The 19,265-nt window shown below is 41.7% G+C and overlaps 1 protein-coding gene across 1 annotated transcript in view; it reads right to left on the bottom strand.

The window, feature by feature from the left end:
- LOC117540013 (protocadherin Fat 3-like) overlaps positions 1-14,212 on the bottom strand; it is a 196,562-nt gene extending 182,350 nt beyond the window's left edge. Inside the window, 1 exon segment of the mRNA XM_034206402.1 lies at positions 13,920-14,212. The gene's annotated coding sequence lies outside the window, so the exon portion shown is untranslated.
- Positions 14,213-19,265: the final 5,053 nt, after the last annotated feature.

Raw genomic sequence — 19,265 nt, 5'->3', positions numbered from 1 at the left:
GACAATACTCAGGTTTCACTATATTTCATTGTCTCTATGCCTGTCTTTTTTTTCACTCACATAAGTTGCCGGGGAACAATGAGCAGCTAGAAAAGAGTCAATATCACATGAAAGAAGGAGCGCAGAAGAACAGCGTATAAAATCGAAATACAATCATAGAGAGAACAAAGTCAAATCACTGGAGAACAATAACCAGAGCAAAGTCAAATAATACAAACAAGAAGAATACAGGCTGAGTGAGAAAGACTAACTACAGCAAGACGCAACCCACAGAAATAAAGCTTTGAGTAAAATAGAGGCACATAATGGTGTCAGTGCTGGAGGACAGTTGTGGATGCTTAACACAGCAAGTGTGAGTGATTCTTGAGAGGAAAGATGGGTGAGATTTGACAAAAAAGAACACTCTAAAAAACGATTCATGGGGTTAGTAGATTCCACTTAAAAATAAATACTTTTTCAACATAACATTTGTTTTTTACCTCAACTTATTTTAGTTTACAACTCAGTCGGTCAAACTGAAAAAGAACAAAAAAAATGTAACTAACAAATGTAATGATTTTGAAAAGATATTTCTGGGTTCACTCAACTATAGGGATATACTAAGTTAGAGTAACTCATATCTATTTAGTTTCAACAGTATAGTTTCAAAATTGAATACACGCCTGGACTCTGCTAGACCGCATGTGGAGTTGGAGCAATCTGCATTCATCCTGGAAGCGGAACACTTGATAGCAGTGGAACAACAGGATTTGAACCAAATTACCTGGTAAGCCATTTTTGTTCAGTTTAATTTACAACAGCTGCTTACTGCATATACAGTACAGTGTAACACAAGCTGTAAGGTAGTCATTAGCTACTTGTTTTAAGCTACTGTAGCATGCATAGCATACTGATTAGCTAGCTGTTTGTATCCTTTGTTTCACAGTTGCAGTCAAAGTTCATTATTTGTAATACAGTATGTATATATTTATATACACTGAACACAAATATAAACGCAACACTTTTGTTTTTGCTCCCATTTTTCATGAGATGAACTCAAAGATCTAAAACATTTTCTATATACACAAAATAACCATTTCTCTCAAATATTGTTCACAAATCTGAAAAGATCTGTGATAGTGAGCACTTCTCCTTTGCCGAGATAATCCATCCCACCTCACAGGTGTGGCATATCAAGATGCTGATTAGACAGCATGATTATTGCACAGGTGTGCCTTAGGCTGGCCACAATAAAAGGCCACTCTGAAACGTGCAGTTTTGCTTTATTGGGGGGGTCTGGGGGGGTCCGAAAACCAGTCAGTATCTGGTGTGAGGGGTAGGATTAGGATTAGGGGTAGGGTTAGGGTTAGGGTAATGTTGTGAATCGAGTGGCCTGTGTTCGTCGTCCATAACATAAGCCTGCCCATACCATAACCCCACCACCACCATGGGCCACTCAATTGGCATTGACACGCGGGACCGTAACCAGTGGCACACTAGGAATAAGTGTGCAAAATATTTAAATTGTATTTTCGGATCCTGAACGAGACCGCCGGCAGAGCACGTCTCCCCCTGCAGAAGGAAGCCATGCACGCAACGCAGCGCAGAAGGATAACTTCTTGGCCCCGCTCTCTTTAACTCCAGTCGACTTTCTGCTGCTTTCCTCCATGGTGAAACGATCAGGAGTGTAGCACACTTCACACATTGCATTACCCATAAGGAGCTGTACATGCCGCAGTTTTTGCATGGCTGTGTCTTTAGTTGAAAGCCCAGTGGCGATCTGCTCATCTGTCATCGAAAATAATATGCTACACTGGCCATCTGTGTGTTCTGGAGAATCACAGTACGTCTGGTTGTCAGCGAACCGAGCCGGTCGCCAGCGGGCCGTTGACGACCTGGCTCAGTTCGCTGACGGCCGGGCTCGGTTCGCTGACGGCCGACACGCTCTTTATTTATTTAACTGTGTTTAAACTGCATCATGTAAATTGCGCTGACAGGCGACAGAGGTCCACAGCTTCCCCGCAGCGAGGCGCCCCCCACCCTCCAGTTGACAGTTCACGAGAATCTGTGCCACCCCCATGGACAGCTGTGGTTAGGTGAGTGAAAAAAAGCTTCGACATTCCCTGCAATTGTTTGTTTTTTTCTAATTTATTCAAGAGATGAAAGACTAAAGGAGTCAAAGGAGCAACCGAGTTAATTTCTCAGTTCATAGCTGAATAACGTTCCACACTGAAACTGGTCAAGTTCTACCCTAATGAGCTATCGATCCAAACAACGCCACCGCACTCTACTACACAGAAATGTTCCCATTTCCTGCAGACAAGGTCTCTCGCTCTGAGCTACAGCATCAATCAAAGGCAGGAAGGGACCTGGCACTGCAGGGGCCGGCCGATTGGTCAACAACACCTTCGGCGACAAACCAGAAATTGATTGAGAGGTCGGTGCCGACAAACAGCTCTGCTTAGAAGAAAAAGAGCCAGAGTCACAAGCAGTTTGGACCGCACTGCATCACCAAGACGCCACACGATGTCACACAGTCTATTTGTTAAAGTCTGCTCCACGGCTCTGCTCCACAGCTCTGCACTGAAATGTAAACTTTTTTCTAAAGGCAGAAATGTGAAGACCTGTCTCAGTATTTCTTCTCAGTAGGCCTCTATTTCTGTATTCGTGCATCATAATGAGAGGGTGATGAGAGTGTCTGCTAGTCGGTAAATGATGCCACAGAAAGACTTACTCCGCTGAGACGCAGCTGTTTCGTCTTGACTTTTCCATTTCACTGGCATATCAGCATAGCTTCAGAGCACATGGCACTGAACAGACAAAAGTATTACAGGAATTCATTTCTCACAAATACTAGGAGAGGCTGAGAGCCAAGAATACAAATCCAAAATGCAGGTTAGGTTTGTTGAGACATATACCTTTCTCTGATTAATCTGATGCCTGATTGTGAAAAGGTCAAACTACTGTTATAGAACTCCTGTTGTACGCAACACACATACTGCCCCTGTGTTAACTACTCTACAAGCTTTCCATGAGTATGGCACTACATAACAGGTCGTGAAATCATTAGATTGAAATGCATAAGAATCCATGGCACACTGCCAATTTCAATATGCTACAGTGTAAGCATGGGGAATTTTTACTTGTATTTTACAACCTTGTAATCAAGCCTTACAAATAAATTGGCCAGCTGTTAATTTAATATCAGCATTGACACATAGGGGCAAAAGTAACTCTCACATGTCGAAATCAGATTTGAAAATTCCGTATCATGCATGAAACAGAAAGTCAATATGGCAACACTCCAGAGGATGTTTCTTTCGAAGTTGTTAAAACTTGATTCATTCCATTAGCTGTACCCGTGTGGTTGGTTGAACAGGCCGAGGGCTCTGAAGAATTGTGACTGGCATTTTTCACAATATGTTCTGGCATTTTACAAACCGCATAATGATCAGCTAATCATGAAATAATTGGCATATTAATCTTTTTAACCCATATTTATTTTGCGACATAGACATCTGACAACCCAACCATGTTTGCAAATGTGACATATTGTCTTCAGGAACTTTCGAAAATCACATCATATTGGCGATCAATAAATACACAAACAACGATGTAAGGTCTACCTAGACAATGCCAACCTTCATTTCTGTAAAGTCCAAAAAAAAAGTACTGAGATTAGTCAGCCCTGAGCCTGTAATATACTTTGTGCGTCTGTGTTGCTGTGAGGGTCCAAGTGATACATTTGAATCGCCTTTTCTGCTGGGTACCTCATAGACAGCCCAAATCAACATAGCTGACTGTATAGTCCAACAAATGTTGTGACCCTATGCAGAATGAACATATAGCAGTCTGTTTTGCAGTATATATGGATCTTAACTCACATCCATCAGCCAAAAAAACCTAACCCTCCTTTCACTGTAACTGTCACGTTTTGTTTGACATAAATCAATCTCTTGCCGTCAAAGCTCTAACCCATACAACGCTAATGTGTTTGCATTTCTTATTGAGGCTGTCCAAATGTCTGATTGACTCCTTTCGCCCACATGCCAACCCAGCACACAAGGGATCAATACCCATCTTTTCTGGCGGCACCGAGTGCCAGGCAGGCACACATGGCAGGTATAAAGGAGCATGTAGGGGCACCGCAGTCTCAGTCTGGTTACACACTGCAACATGCTGCAGTGTAGGTGTCAGGGTCAGCTTTGGCTGGGGAAGAAATGTGTGTATACCCATCAGAAGTCCATTGTCTGGCCATCTCCTTTGTCTATTTTTCTTGACGATTGTATCTATTGCATAATAAAATGTCTGTTTTTTTTCATGTAAAGTATATTTGCATTTTTGGAGGAGCCTGTACGGAGCCCCTAAATCAGCGTTTCTCAAAGTGTGGGGCGCGCCCCACTGGTAGGGCGCAGAGATGTGATAGGTGGGTCGCGAATGGACGCGATGAACGGGAGATTATCATTTTTTTATTTTTTTAATACATTTTTTGGACCTCAGGCCGGAATCGAACCTGGGTTCTCGCGGGCGGTAGTGGATTGTTACAGCCGGAGACTCGCAACGGCAGTGGACTTGAAGTCTTTGAATTCTTGAATCCTTTGAATACAATAATAATATTACCAGAAATGAAATGTAATGGGCTGCTGCAATAATAATGAGGGAAAGAAAGAAAGAACCAAACCAATGGAGTGACTTCAACACTGTTGAAACTGATAGGGGGGAAAAACCATGGTACGTGATGTGGAAAGTAATGAGGGTTAAGTAAAAAAACACACAAATGTCCAAATATATGAGCACTTGACAGTACGACCCCACTTTTCTTCACACTGTATAAGCATTGTGCCTCCTGCTCACATTCCTGCTCATTGACTACTAGGATCTGGATCTTCGGCACAATTACCCACACCTCCAGGCCGGTTACCTGATCCCTTAACTGCCCTCCTGTTGTATGCACATGAATATGGATCTAGCAGAACAGGAGCTGTGCCTTCTGCTGCTATCATACACATACACAAGAGTGGGGGGGACGAACAGGGTACTGCCTACAAACACATGCTTCCTTAAATAATGTTTTTTAAATGATATTAGCCAAAGTGCAATTAATCACCAGTAATGACTGGTAATGTCAGCAGTCAGACTGGCTGAGAGGGAATGAACACTAAATGGATGTTTTCTGCAAACACTGGCAAGTACTTCATATACTTTTTTCTGTTCACGTGTCCGTAAAAAAGGGTTCTCCTGGCACAGTGTCAGCTAATCTGACACTGTAAATGAATAGCGGTGGACATGATTTAACATGACAAAGAGCTCCCTGTTAATTATTCTGCTTGCTGATTAGACAGCTGCCATAGAAATAGGGTTCCTTTTGAAGGCCGATGCAGTAATTAATTTAAACCTGGTGGATTCAAGCGTCATTTCCAGGTTTGGCTCGTGGACGTGGTCAGGTGAGAATAAGTGTGCAGACGGCTTGGACTGCTTACAGCTTTTGCTCAGAATGAGAAAAACACAAGGTGTATAGCAATCTCCTAAAATATCCAAAACAAGATCTCTTGATCAAAACAACCTAAACCTATTTTTCAAGAATGTCCTGGCCAAGATAGCAGCAGTCGCCGACAGAAAGGTGACTTACTATATGAAAACATTACTACAAGATTAAACAAATATATATTATTAAATATATAAAACCTGTATACTCTCTCACTCATCATCAACAAGCGGAATATAATCAATAGAATTCTGCTAGAAAGAAGAACAGGTGGAAACAACAGATGCTGTCGTAAACTACATTAGTCTCTGCAGAAATAATCTGGGACCGTTTGCTTTAACGTAGATCCTGCATAGGTCAAGTTCAAACAGGAACCTCATCAGCATCCACAAAGGTAAGTATGCTTGTTACCTGCAATTGTTTCTTAATCACTTCCACATTTAGTCCAACCTCTTAATGAAGGGGCGACCCATAACAATACACAGGCTACACGCTCACTCAGTGTTTAACTTTTGCTTGGCTAACAACCAAAGCAAGGAAGAATGTGTGCACAATTAAAATAGGAAAAGTCATAGTAGTATTATGCTGGTGAAGAGGAAAAAGGCTTCAACACAGAACATCGATTACATCATTTTCTTTTTCATAGTTCATTTCCCAAATAAACGTTATGTTCGACAGCGGCCGGCAACTGAAATATTTAATGCGAATGCTGTTCTTCGAATCTTTAATCTTCCTCTTCTTATTTCAACCAATACTTTGGCTCTCCATAACTTCAGCATACTTTCAGCTTCAGAAACCATTAAAATATCAAACTATTCAGCCTTTTCAGCACATGATGGGAAACTTTAAACTTTTTCAAAATATTTTACAATTTTTTTTATATTCAGCTTTTTAAACTCTTTTTTTAACATGGAACTCAATGGGAGGAACCTTCAAATCCTCTTTTACCTACACCGTGTGGAAAATGCTACTCCTTCCATATACTTTCAGCTAGAGACTTCATTCCGACTTTAAAATGATCACAAGACATTCAGTTATTAAAATCTTATTCACACGTTTGATATATTTTACATTTTGAGATATTTAACTTAGTGTGGAGCTTGGTAAAGAGGCCTTCTTCAGATTCGTTAAGGCTTAGAGTGTGTGATGTCACAGCTAGAGTGGAGGACAGCTTGAAATTCGCCTTACATTTTTTTTTAAAACTGCCATAATTCCCAAAACCTACACTCCTTGGACATAATTTTTTTGTGAAAAACGTAGGAAAACAAAAAAAATTAAGAAAATTAACTAAACAAAATGCCTCCTGAGGGCATGAAAAACATGTCTCCATTAAGGCCCATTGTAAATCAAGCCTGATTTGTCCTCAGAGCAGCAGCTGCACACCTTTGCCACATTATGGACCCGAAAGTACACAAAAAGCAGACTCCGCCGCTCCTCACGGTCCTGACATCCTCCACGTGTTGACATTTTACGAAAGCAGCTACCGTTTTTAAACTATAGTTAGAAATGTAAGAGGTTTATTTCTCATTGAGAACAATGGAAAGGCTCTCCTTTCACAGCACATCTCCATGGAAACCTTTGATCTCTGGCCTCACGTACACAGGTGTTTGATAACGTCGTCACCATGGTAACCTTTGATCTCTGGCCTCACGCATTATGTGTTATGATTAGGTGTTATGATTTGGTGCTCAGCACAGAAACAAACACTGACAAACAGACTGGAGTTTAAAGACTGTCTCAGCCTATTATTTTCTGTCTGATGGAGACTTCATACTGACTTCAACACATTCCACATATTGTATACATTATTGGTGATATATGATTTTAGTTCAAAAGTTTGCAGTTAAAATATTCTGCTGCTTTTCAAAGCGTTTTTACTTTCTTTCTCTTCTTAATACACATTCATTCAATACTACTTACATTTAATATTTAACTCCTTCAGCCTATTTTCTGCTACAGAAACCATTCAACTATTACATTTTTCAGCTATTTCCGGACATTGAGGTTATATATTATTGTTGTTTATACCTTTTTAAAACCTTTTCTTTTAAATATTAAGCTTCTTCACTATTTTTCCTACTCTTCCAGTTTAACATTTCACTTTCAAGTTTCCAACAAAGTCATTGCAATGCATTTGAGCTGTAACAATTTGATTCAAATCATTTCACTTTTCTACATTTCTCCGCTAAGTTCAGCAACACACTTACTTGGTTTCTGTAGCTAAAAGCAGCTACCATTCAGCTAATAACATATTCAGCTTTTTCTGCATTTACACCTAAATTCAGCCACAAATGTTCACAGTTTACAACATTCACACACATTTCCAGCAGGAAATGCATTTTCTAGTTACATTTAAACTGTGGGGTTTCTCTGGAGGTTTTTTCTTGTACGATGTGAGGGTCTAAGGATAGAGGGTGTCATTTTTCTCATACTGATATTCTGAACAATCTGTGCTGTTGTATTTGCTGTAAAGTGTCTCTACTGTAGGCTATTTTTATTTTATGTACAGCACTTTGGCTCCACCAAAAATCGTTTATACATGTGCTATATAAATAAAACTTGATTTGATTTGATTTACTATACCAAATATGTTCACCCGTTGTTGACTGTGACACACACAGCTATGCAGTCCCAATTTCAAAAGAGGCTGAAGTGGAACCTTATCCGTACCATTTTCAGGTCCTCAAATCAATTAATATACATAAGCCACTTGAAATGTCAAGTGCTTTCATCGTTTAAAATTCATGTGGCACAACAGCTTTAATCTTTTACCCTTGAAGTGACACTTCGTCTGCTTTCATCTGCTGTGAGTAAACACCTGCTTTCAACTCTTCCTCTTAAACAGTCGCTGCATCTGCTTTGTGTTTCCAAACAAACTGGCAGTTCAAATGCGCACATGGGCTTTTTAAAGACTTTCGCTGATTACACTTTTACCTTTGAAATGGCACCTCAAGTCCTTTTAACGCTTCAATGCACATCAATTGACAGTTTAAACACTTTTATTGCTTAACTCCAACACCATACCATGTTTTTAATTGAAAATGGAGTTCCCCAAGATTACACTTGCAAATAACTAACATTTTAACTAATTTGCCGTCGTTTGCACAGGCAGTTGTCATTTATTTTATTACATTACATTAAAATGTCCCTTTTATCGAAAGTTACTTACACAAACTACTACTGACATATATAGCTACGGTGAACACTTTGACATGTTGACTGCAACATATGGATCAAACCACTGACCCTACGATTGGTAGAAGATGGCCATTTTATACCTGGCGCCACAACAATGTCTACAAATGTTTGAATAACTGTAGCCATTTTTCTTTGGATAATTTTCCTTTTGGAAAACTGTGGCAGACATAACTATATGGGCCTTTTACAGTAAGTAATTGGGGTGGTTACCTTTAATCATCATTTTTTTTATTTGAACCAACCCACCTTGTGAGTACAACTTGGGTTCAAGTGTCAAGTCTTAATTCTACAGCTGTTTGAACAATAATACCGTCATCCTTTTTTGTGACGTGAAATAAAAAGTAGATTTCCTTAAAAATCGGACCTGTTGGCACACTGCGCACTACACAGAGTGGAGGCCAACAGTGTCTACTGGCAGCACTATACAAGACAATGATCTCATGTTAATGGATCCGAATAATTGTTGACATGATTTATTGATGGTAAACTGAGACAGCACCTTGAAATCGTCGCTCAAACAAGGCCGACTCTGGATTATTAACTTTCCAGATGCGAAACAGCGTGTTTGGCTCCTGTCCACATGCAGACAATGTGTCTACAGCGGTGAGCGGATAGGCAGGTTGGCCGTGACATCAGGCGAACACAACACACACCAGAGCAAAAAAAGAAGAAGGACCAAACACAGATGAGAATGACAAAGACAGACAATACTTCTGGGCATCTGGGCCAACACAACCACCATTCAACAGCATTCCAAGGGTCGCTGACTACAATAGCAGGTCCACACACCCACACACACACACACACACACACACACACACACACACACACACACACCGACAGTGGGGTAAAGCACCAGCACACAAACCCAACCCCCCAGCCTGGATGAAGAGGGGGATCCAAAGAAATCTCCCTCTCAAACAGAGAGAGAGAGTGAAGGAGGCGGGGGGGGCCCTACAGAGTGCTGGCATTTGGCACGAACAGACGCTCACAAAACCCTCGGGAGCCCAGAGATGAAGGAAAAGTGAGGGGGAGGGCCGAGGAGGAGGAGGGGTTGCAGCATTGCCATTTTCAAGCAAGCAGCCTGTGGAGCAGGGCGCTCAGGGAGAAGGAGAACAAAATGAACGGAGGGAGGGAGGGAGGGAGTGCCTCCATCTCCCCCTCCCCCTCCATGTGGAGGTCACTGTGCTCGGCAGGGAGGTCAACGCAAGCAGTGCAGCAGCTCCTTTGCAAAATGTCGTGCATGTTATCTGCAGTGATGCAGTCAGTCCAGACAGCAGGGTGGAGCCCAGACGTTATCACATTCTGTAACGTCTATCAGGAAAAGTGACATTATTGTCCAATTGATCAAAGCTAACCTCTTGAGCCCCTCTAGATCCAACAGTCCCATGTTGTGCAGTTGAGCTAAATGGAAATCCCAATGTTTCCAAAAATATAAGATATGTATATCATGCTGCATGTCAACTTTTTGAGGTTTTCATGAAATGCTTTATCCAAAGTTTCACTAAGACTGGAATAATGGGGAAGCTTTAGGCCTGGCTCCATAAAGATTGTGGAGAAAAATTATTAAACGTAAATCAAATTGATGGAGAAGTGACAGTGCCATGTTCCTCCTTTGTGGTTGATATCTTACTTTAATTTTCTGATTCAACACTGGGAGACAACAGGAGGAAAACCCCATCACTGATTGGCTTTCGCAATACAATATCACGAGATTGATTGATCTCCAGTTAATCTGATCTTGAGTTAAAAAATGTAACCTTTCAGGAATACCAGATGGTGTACATGTGCATCAGTAAGCATCTTTGCATTCACTTGATATGTAAACCTGCCATGTAAAAAGTTGAATTCGTATCCAAAAGGAACGCACCATTAGACTTTGAACATACCCGTATCTCTGCTCTACCTGTGACTGACAATGACTGACAAAAATGTATGACACCTTCATTTTAGACATCTGTGATTTTGTCTAAAAATCCCAAATCATGCCTTGATTGCGATTTTGTTATTTCCATTCGCCTGCTGGAAATGTTGTTGCTTATATTTACAATGTGGTTAAAACCTGACACAAAGGTCTCTTTTTTTATTTCTATTCGTACACATGACCTTTATCTAGTTGTTGTTTTAGTGGAGCTTAGCCCGCCGTTTTCACCGTCTCCAGATTGTGTGCTGAAGAATCACAGCATATCATGGAAATATCTGGATACAAAGAGACCCAGCTCATATCAATGGAGGTCTAGCTGTGGGTATGATGGTGAACATCTTTACAAACACCAAATCGATTAAACCTTTTCTTTGATAAGCTTGATGATAGATAACTAAAGTCATTACCATGATGTGCAAGCTAGCCTTTCTTCTACTAGCTTGCTTCAAAGGCTGCTGAGCACAGAAATGTCTGATTAGAAATGCTATTTCGTCGCTGTTTAAACCTATAGAGTCCTTATGGAGAGAAAACTTTGAAGTAATATTCCAGGTTTCGTTCTTTCGATTGGTTTTCAGTGATTTGCATCATTATGCTCTCTACAGTATGTGTAGGGAAGTTTTCTTGAAGTTTCAATACATTTCATCACTCTTTATCTTGAATAAAGTATGCTTGTTTCAATACATTATATTACAACTCGTTTTTTAGTCAGAGTGACTTGCATTAAGTGCAATCAACCATGAAGATACAAACTCAAGAAAGCAAGAATCCTGCAAGTACATTAGTTTTGAATAAGTCAAAGTGGTAATACGTTGGCTTCAAATAAACCAATACGTTGTATTGGCCAAGGTTCAGTCAGTAAACAGTTGGGTTTTCAGTGACCGAAGATGTGTAGACTCTCTGCTGTCCTGATATCAGCTCTTCTCACCATTTTGGATCCAGGATAGCAAAAGCAGATAGCAGGGGATTGGGGATATTACCTTTAAAGCCAACTAAGCAGGAAAACACATGCCAAAACGTTTCTACAGTGCTGCAGGTTTTCGTCTGGGCTGGACACTAATCATGTCCCTTTTCCCCCAGGATGACAGAAAATGTATTTGGAAAACAGCAAACTCACTATCAACACATCCAGGGGACGCACGCTATTCTTCCCTGGTAATCCTACATTATGAACATCAAATATGTGTTAAGATCTGCAGGAGAGCAAGCCACACATAGGGAGGATCAATTGCGTTTCATTTTTGAGCGTTTAGGCCCTTATCAACGAAAATGACTGTTGGACGAATGGGAATTATGACTTCATCATGATGTGTTCAAATTAAACACTGGAACATATCGCTTGTTGTTGTTTTTTGCTTAACATCTAATTGGTGTCAAGAATCGGCAATTTTCACAGTTATTGGTACCTAAAACCAAATGAGAAGTATTGTGTCCTGCTAAATAAAATGTATTCAGTATACCAACAAAAATATTTGTTAATGACTTTGGTTCAGACTTTCATGAGTGAAAACACCTTAGTTACAATGTACAATAACAACAGCACTAATGGCTCCAACGAAACAGAATGACATGACAGTCTACATGACATAAGGCTGATTTCCAATTCACGAAACACAGGTAAAAGAGAAGGATATGAAGAAGGAGGTGATGAGGAGCCGAGGGAGGAGGAGATGTTGGGGAAAGAGGTGACGAAGAATGGAGAGAGTCGGGGGAATAGGGGTAGGAAATGGCAAGGAGAAGAAAGAGGAGGTGGTGTTTGGATAAGAGGTGATGAAGAGCCGAGAGGGTACGGGAGCGATGTAATGAGTAGAAGAAAAGAGGAGGAGCTGTAGAGGTATGAGGTGATGAGAAACGGAGGGAGGAGGAAATGTGAAAAGCAGAGGTGATGAAGAGCAGAAAGAGAGGAGGAGGTATTAGGAGAGGGATGATGAGGAGCAGAGAGAGGAGGAGGTGTTTGGATAAGAGGTGGTGGGAGGAGGAGCGAATGAAGAGTAGAGGGAGGAGGTGGTGTTAGGAATAAGTGGTGATGAGGAGAAGACAGGGGAGGTGTAGGCATAAGGAGCAGAGAGAACAGGCGGTGCAAGGGAAAGAGGTGATAAGAAGAGGAGGGAGGAGGTGTAGGAGTGAGAGGCAACGAGGAGCCGAGGGAGGAGGTGAGGAGGAGGGGGAGGAGGTGAGGGGGAGGAGGCAGGCACAGACAAGTGAAAAGACAGATGTAAGGTTGTTTGGCCGCCTGCCTGCCGGAGAAAGGTGAGAGCCGAAGTACACACACACACACACACACACACACACACACACACACACAACATGTATGTGCACAGGTCCGTGTGTTTGAACAGATCCTCACACTCTATACACTGAATATCCCAAATCCCTTTCTCCTGCGTCCTTTTTCAGACACCTCCCAATAAAAGGACAGTTGATGGAGCTCCACCCTCACTGACTGCTGCTAACCCTTATCATGCAGCCTCCTTTATTTACACCCTTTGCTATAAGTACATGCACACTTGTTTCAACTGAATTCTCATGGGACACTTCAAACCAGCCCTTCCATCAATGACTGCAACACACACACACACACACACACACACACACACACACACACACACACACACACACACACACACACACACACACACACACACACACACACACACACACCACACACACACACACACACACACACACACACACACACACACACACACACACACACACACACACACTCTCTCTCTCTCTCTCTCTGAGACCCACATGCACCTCTGAACTCTAACACGTCTGCACTGCCATCACACTGCAGGACTCTGACAAAGAAGATCCAATGATGTGTCCTCTAGTGCTTCCAGGCTTCCAGCTGATGAAATGGCACTCATTATGATCCCTTTATTTCCCTCCCAGAGCCATCCAGCTGTGGTACTGCTAAACTGTAGGCTGCAATGGAAATTAGCAAGGTACAATAGGCCTGTTTTAAGAGGCTTTTTTGCTCAAAAGCTGAAGTTGCCCTTTCAGATGCGTAATCGATGCACCTGTCTCCATGAATGCCATTAATAAAGCTGAGTGTTTACGACTGGTCACCACATTCTTGTTCAGTAATGCAGGTTGTAAAACAAGGAGAAAGCAATGACAAGTGTGTATCGATTCGGTCCGGGTGACTGCAGCTGGGACTGGGACTCTCACTCGTCCCGGGCAGAGGGAGCAGGAGCCCCGCAGCAGGAGCCCCGCAGCCCTGCAGTCCCCCAGCTGCCCCGGACCCTCCACTCTCAGTGGGGCCAAACAGCTGCAGCATATCCCATAAACTACTACCACACCAGATGTTACATGACTTGGGGCACCCACCTCGTCTCACGTTGTCTCGCAGATTGGAATAAGGCAAAAACGCATCCCGGGCTGTGGACACTCGTTCCCCGCATTCACACCGCGCGTTTGTCCGCACGCTTCTAACTTTGCTCCGGTATCTCAGCCGGGACTGCTGCTCGTGTCGCGGGACTCACTCGGCCATACTGCGGAATATCCCGGTGTAAAAGTCCTTCCCACTCCGTACCATCCACACCAGCAGAGTCGCTTCCACACTGACACACTGCTGTGCTGACTGACGGCTCCGTTTGCGCGCTCTCTGCACTACTGCTGCTGCTGGAGCTGGAGATGCGCGCTCCTGACGCGGCAAGGTCGCGCGCATGGGTATACAGGAACAGCGCTCCCTCCCGGAGCCACAGTAGACTTTGTTTATACAGGAATTCAATTACATACCTGTGCTCAGGGCCGGCCCTGACCAATTTGCTGCCCTAGGCAAGATTTTTGCTGGCACCCCCCCCCCCCCCCCCCCCCTATTTAAATTAACACAAATACAAAATTAAAACCTATAATTGCACACAAAAAACATTATTTCCAAAAAAGAACAATTTCACATAAACCTCTGGTCTTTACTGTAATTTACATTAAATACAGCAGAGGGAGCTATCCTAATCAAGTGAAGAGAGGGCTGTAATCTAGGCCCAATCCAAAACCACGCCCTACACCCTACCCTTACCTACCCCACTGTTTGTGCGTTCACACGGAGGGTCCGCCACATTAAGTGCTGTTCCAAACCAACGAGTGTGGAGCGATGTGGAGGGGAGTGGGCTATCAAGCCCTCAAACAGCGAGTCTGCATCGGTGCTGACTTGAGACCGGTCTCTACCTGACCGGAGTCAACGCTGTGTGTGTCCGTCAGGAAACACGCTGTTTACAAGTAGTTCCAGCAAACATCCACTGATAAACTGCGATGTTAACAACCTCTTGATAACCTCATATGTTTTAACTTAGGATCATACCTGTGTTTAGTCTAGAAAAAGGTAAATGTGTGCATTTTATTATAAAGTTGTGTATATTTACAGACTGTTACAAAAACTAAGAAGCTTATAAACATCAGGTTTAAAACTAAAAGAGCTTTACAAAAAAGTAACACAATGAAAGATGTTTGGAGTTTTATTTGAGTTATTAATTTTAATTTTTTGTCTTAAGAGATGCTGATTTGAAACTGTTGTTACATACAGTTACGTCATCCCCTGTTTCTGCTGGAGAGAGGGGAGTTTGTCCCAAAGCTTGCCGCTGTATTTACTCGGATCCCCTACAAGACCAGCTGGCAGTTCAACTTACCTGATTATGGGCGCTGTATGCAATATTGGCGTAGTTCTGTTCAGATAAGATAATAGGATGTACTTTGTTGATCCAAAATTGGGAAATTGTTTTGTTATGAAATTTAAAGGGGACCTATCATGCAAAATGCACTTTTGTACGTCTTTTATGTGAATACAGGGACGTGCACATACGGGCTAATGTTGCCCGGCCAACAGCCCGGTTTCCCTTTTTGGCTGACCTGCCCCTCTGGAGAAAGTGAGAGGTTTTTTTTTCTTCTTTCTGTTGTGGTCGAATCAACATGATAAGCCCACAACCTATTGTAGTGTCTCACTGTGGGAAACACACCAGCTTCATTTTCTTCTACTACTTCTTCTCCTTCTTCTTACATGTAATTGCCCACGACATTTTCAATGAAGAACTAGTTTCAGTGTGAACTCATTCCACAGTATGACCACAAAAGTGTTTTAAACCACGTAGGCCTACGTTTTTATTATTTATGTTCTATATCGTTAAGTGTGTGATTACACATGTTAGGCCTATATATTATTTATTATAAGCTACTGTAGGCCTATTGGTGCCGGTGCGTTAAGACCACCTCTAGTGTCGGATTTTGGAAAATGGATTTTGAGTTTTCTCATGGCAGGGACTTTACTTCCTCTTGACACCGTTGGTTATTTACAAAAAAAACACCTACATATACTTGTTATTGTGCTTCTGTCTTTCTGTGTCTTTTCATCTGCTCCGTAAACTCCTATTAAACATCCATGGTAAACTCCCTCAACAGGGCCGCTCGCTCTCTTTTCTTGATCGCCCTCTCTCAGGAGAACACTTCACTGCCCGCTTCATTGTAGGATTTCTGCCATGTCTCTACTTTAATTTGACCGTCTCTGTTATTAAGTTATGGAATACTAAATAAATAAGTCATTAGATACCTTACCGTTACTGTGCTCATAAAGAATAAGAATAATGCGCATTGAACTGGTTTCATTAATAATTATAGAAGCCCTATTTTATCAGTATGTCTGCACAGCAGTTACAATGGTCAAACTACATTGAATTGTCTCAATTTTTTCTTTAGTTACTAACATTAGATATTTTAATGAGATATGGACCGCAAAACAAAAAATGTCACTGTTTTTCATTTTAACAATCAAGTCACTGAATGCAAGTAGTTGCCTTAGCTTATTTTGTTATGAGATGATGATGTGAATTACTGTTCAAATTAGTTAATGTAATAATCGTTTTGGTCTTATTTATTTTTTCGGGGGGGAGGCCCTTTTTCCAGTTTAGAGCAATAGCCCCTCCACATGTCTGTGCACGTCCCTGCATGAATATGTGTCTCCGGTGTGTCAGGGAACTCACCAAGTGTCATAAAACACAACCCTCTTTCTTTTCCTCCATACCCAAATCTCTAAAAACGGAGCTGCAACGGATCTGATACAGACTGATACAGATTTGAAATATCTCTGACGTCAGAAACAAGGAGCTCCGCTTATGGGCAACTCTCCACCTATCAGGGGAATGAGAGGTTGCCGTGGCATGGTAACAGCATGGTAACATGACGCTCGTGCCTCGCCCCCCTCCTTTGCAGGGAGGCGTGGTCAGCTGCAGCTCATTTGCCACATAATCAACCCTTGCAAAAACAGGGCTGGAATACAGCAAATAGAGAGAAATGAGGCATGGCTAAAATGCATGATCGTTTGGTATTTTGAAAAAAAGACTTCACAGACATGTTTTATATAGGTATGGCCCTACAATATAGTATTCAAATATAGCATGATAGGTCCACTTTAAATAAAAAAAGAATTTTATTTAAATAAAAAAGGTCGGCGCCCCCCATAGGTTGATGCGCCCTTAGCATTCACCTATACTGCCAAGGCATAGGCACTGTCTAAGTGAATGGGTGCTGTAAAAACTACACTGCACATGCTCAGTATTTTTCTATTCAATAGAGTGGCTAAGTCCCTCCCCTTCCGGGGGACCTCCATGGGACCTTATATCGAAAAAATTATGTATTGAAGTCAATGGAGAGAGAAAAATTATCTTTCAATCCCGTTTGAATTGTGCCACGAATTACACATACGATGTTTGTCAATTTAAAAGTTAATTTTGCAAGTCAAAAAAAAAAGAATGTGTCGTAAAACTGTGAAGTAACACATTTGTTTGTGTGAAACGCTCAATGAACTACATCTCCGGTCTCACAACAACACACGTCACCAAGATGGCCGTCACTACTGTCTTGTCAACAAAACGATTGACTACCCTCACTATCATCACAATGAAACACGTCCAGAAGAATGTCATGCAAAGCTGCCTGCCTGCCTTCCTTTGATTCTCTCTGAACTGCCTGGTCTTGTTAATGTGTAATGTCAACCATTTGTGCAGATAGCATGAAGTAGAAAAGATCGGCGATCGCCGATGCTAGCGTTAGCATTTCTGCCCCGGGCTTAAATTGTGTATTATAGAATGATCACATCGGTGACAGTACTCTTCAAAGGGTTCACGAAATATGACTACTACTCTTACTGTTTAACATTTTGGGTTACTTAATGTTACTTCATATTATGGCTATTGCGGCAGTAATCTTAAGCAAAGTGCCGCGAGGGACTAAACAAGAGGAAAAACACTGTGGACGCGCACAAATTCAGTCTTTCCAACACAGTATGCATTTGACCTTTTATTTCCAAAGCAAAAATGCAATATTCCATATCCATATACTTGTATCCTTGTATGCGTGCATGCGTGCGTGCGTGCGGTCAACAAAAATTGTCCTTCTCAAGCTCACTCCCCCATCTATTACCAAGTGCGCAGGTAAAAGCAACCGGATGTAAGCACAAACGTCACCACACAAATCCAATGACACGCCCACCACCTATAGTAACTCAAAAAACATGTATCGTAACAAACACAGAAATGGCTTAATATGTGGCTCCTACATCAAAGGCTAATACAAATGACAAGGTCTGTAATGCTAACTAACGTGCTAGCTACTAGCTAGGTAGCTAACTTGATCCAGCCACTCCTGGTCCTTTCATCAGACGGGAAGTGAAAGAACGAGCAAGACCCATTGCTGGTACGATAACAACCTGGTACTAAGCACACAGGCATCTTGTTAAAGTTATCTTATCTTAGCCAGCGCCATATAGATAGATTATATATATATGGCGCTGATCTTAGCTATCTCTTAGTGGAGGAAAACAATTGTGACATCACTTACGCGACTCTGGGATTTGTAGTCTTTCTAGTTGCGTATTTTTCATAGTCTTATATTTCAACAGTTTTACGACAAACTGTGACTTTTTTGACATGGAAATTATTTTTTAAGATTGACAAACATCATATGTGTAATTCATGGCACAATTCAAACGGGATCTTAAGATAAGTTTTCTCTCTCCATTGACTTCAATACATTATTTTTCGGAAATAAGGTCCCATGGACCGGAAGTAGATGGGCGTGACTTCGCCACTCTATGTGTGCTGCAAACAAATAATCACCATAGGGGCACTGTGCTGACATACCTACCAAACGTCATCTCATAATTCAGAGCTGATTGGCTGTAAGTGCGTGTGCCGCGAAAAGTGTAGTGTGTGAAGAGGAGACGAGAGAGCAGCGCATAGAGTGGTGCAGTGACGCATCCTAAAACCCGGAAGTAAGCTGCGCATGAGTTCCCTCGACAAAAAGCAATGAGATTTCTCCATAGGATTTTAGAAAATAGCTCGAAATAAGATCTGTGGGAAACTTATCTGTTAGATAAATGCACGTTTTGTTCAGCCGAATAATATCCACATGTCTACCCTACTTTTATAATTTTCGAATCATAAATCTATTGATCATAATTCTATCGATCATAAATCTATCGATTAGATTTATGATAGACTTTTGAAACTACAAGAAGATAAGGAGGACTTTTACAAAAAAGTAATAGAGATTTTTGTCCAGAAGGATAGGCAAATGGACTTCAAGTCAAGGTAAGACCACCATTTTATTGAAAATGGGATCTTAGAGAACAATTAAATATTGAAATGATAAAACTGCATTTTTTTGGGTATCCTTTTGTTGAACTGT

The sequence above is a fragment of the Gymnodraco acuticeps genome, unplaced genomic scaffold (assembly GCF_902827175.1).
Source record: "Gymnodraco acuticeps unplaced genomic scaffold, fGymAcu1.1, whole genome shotgun sequence".
Taxonomy (NCBI): domain Eukaryota; kingdom Metazoa; phylum Chordata; class Actinopteri; order Perciformes; family Bathydraconidae; genus Gymnodraco; species Gymnodraco acuticeps.
Note: the sequence above shows the minus strand (reverse complement) of the source record. Positions and strands in the feature narration are given on the sequence as shown.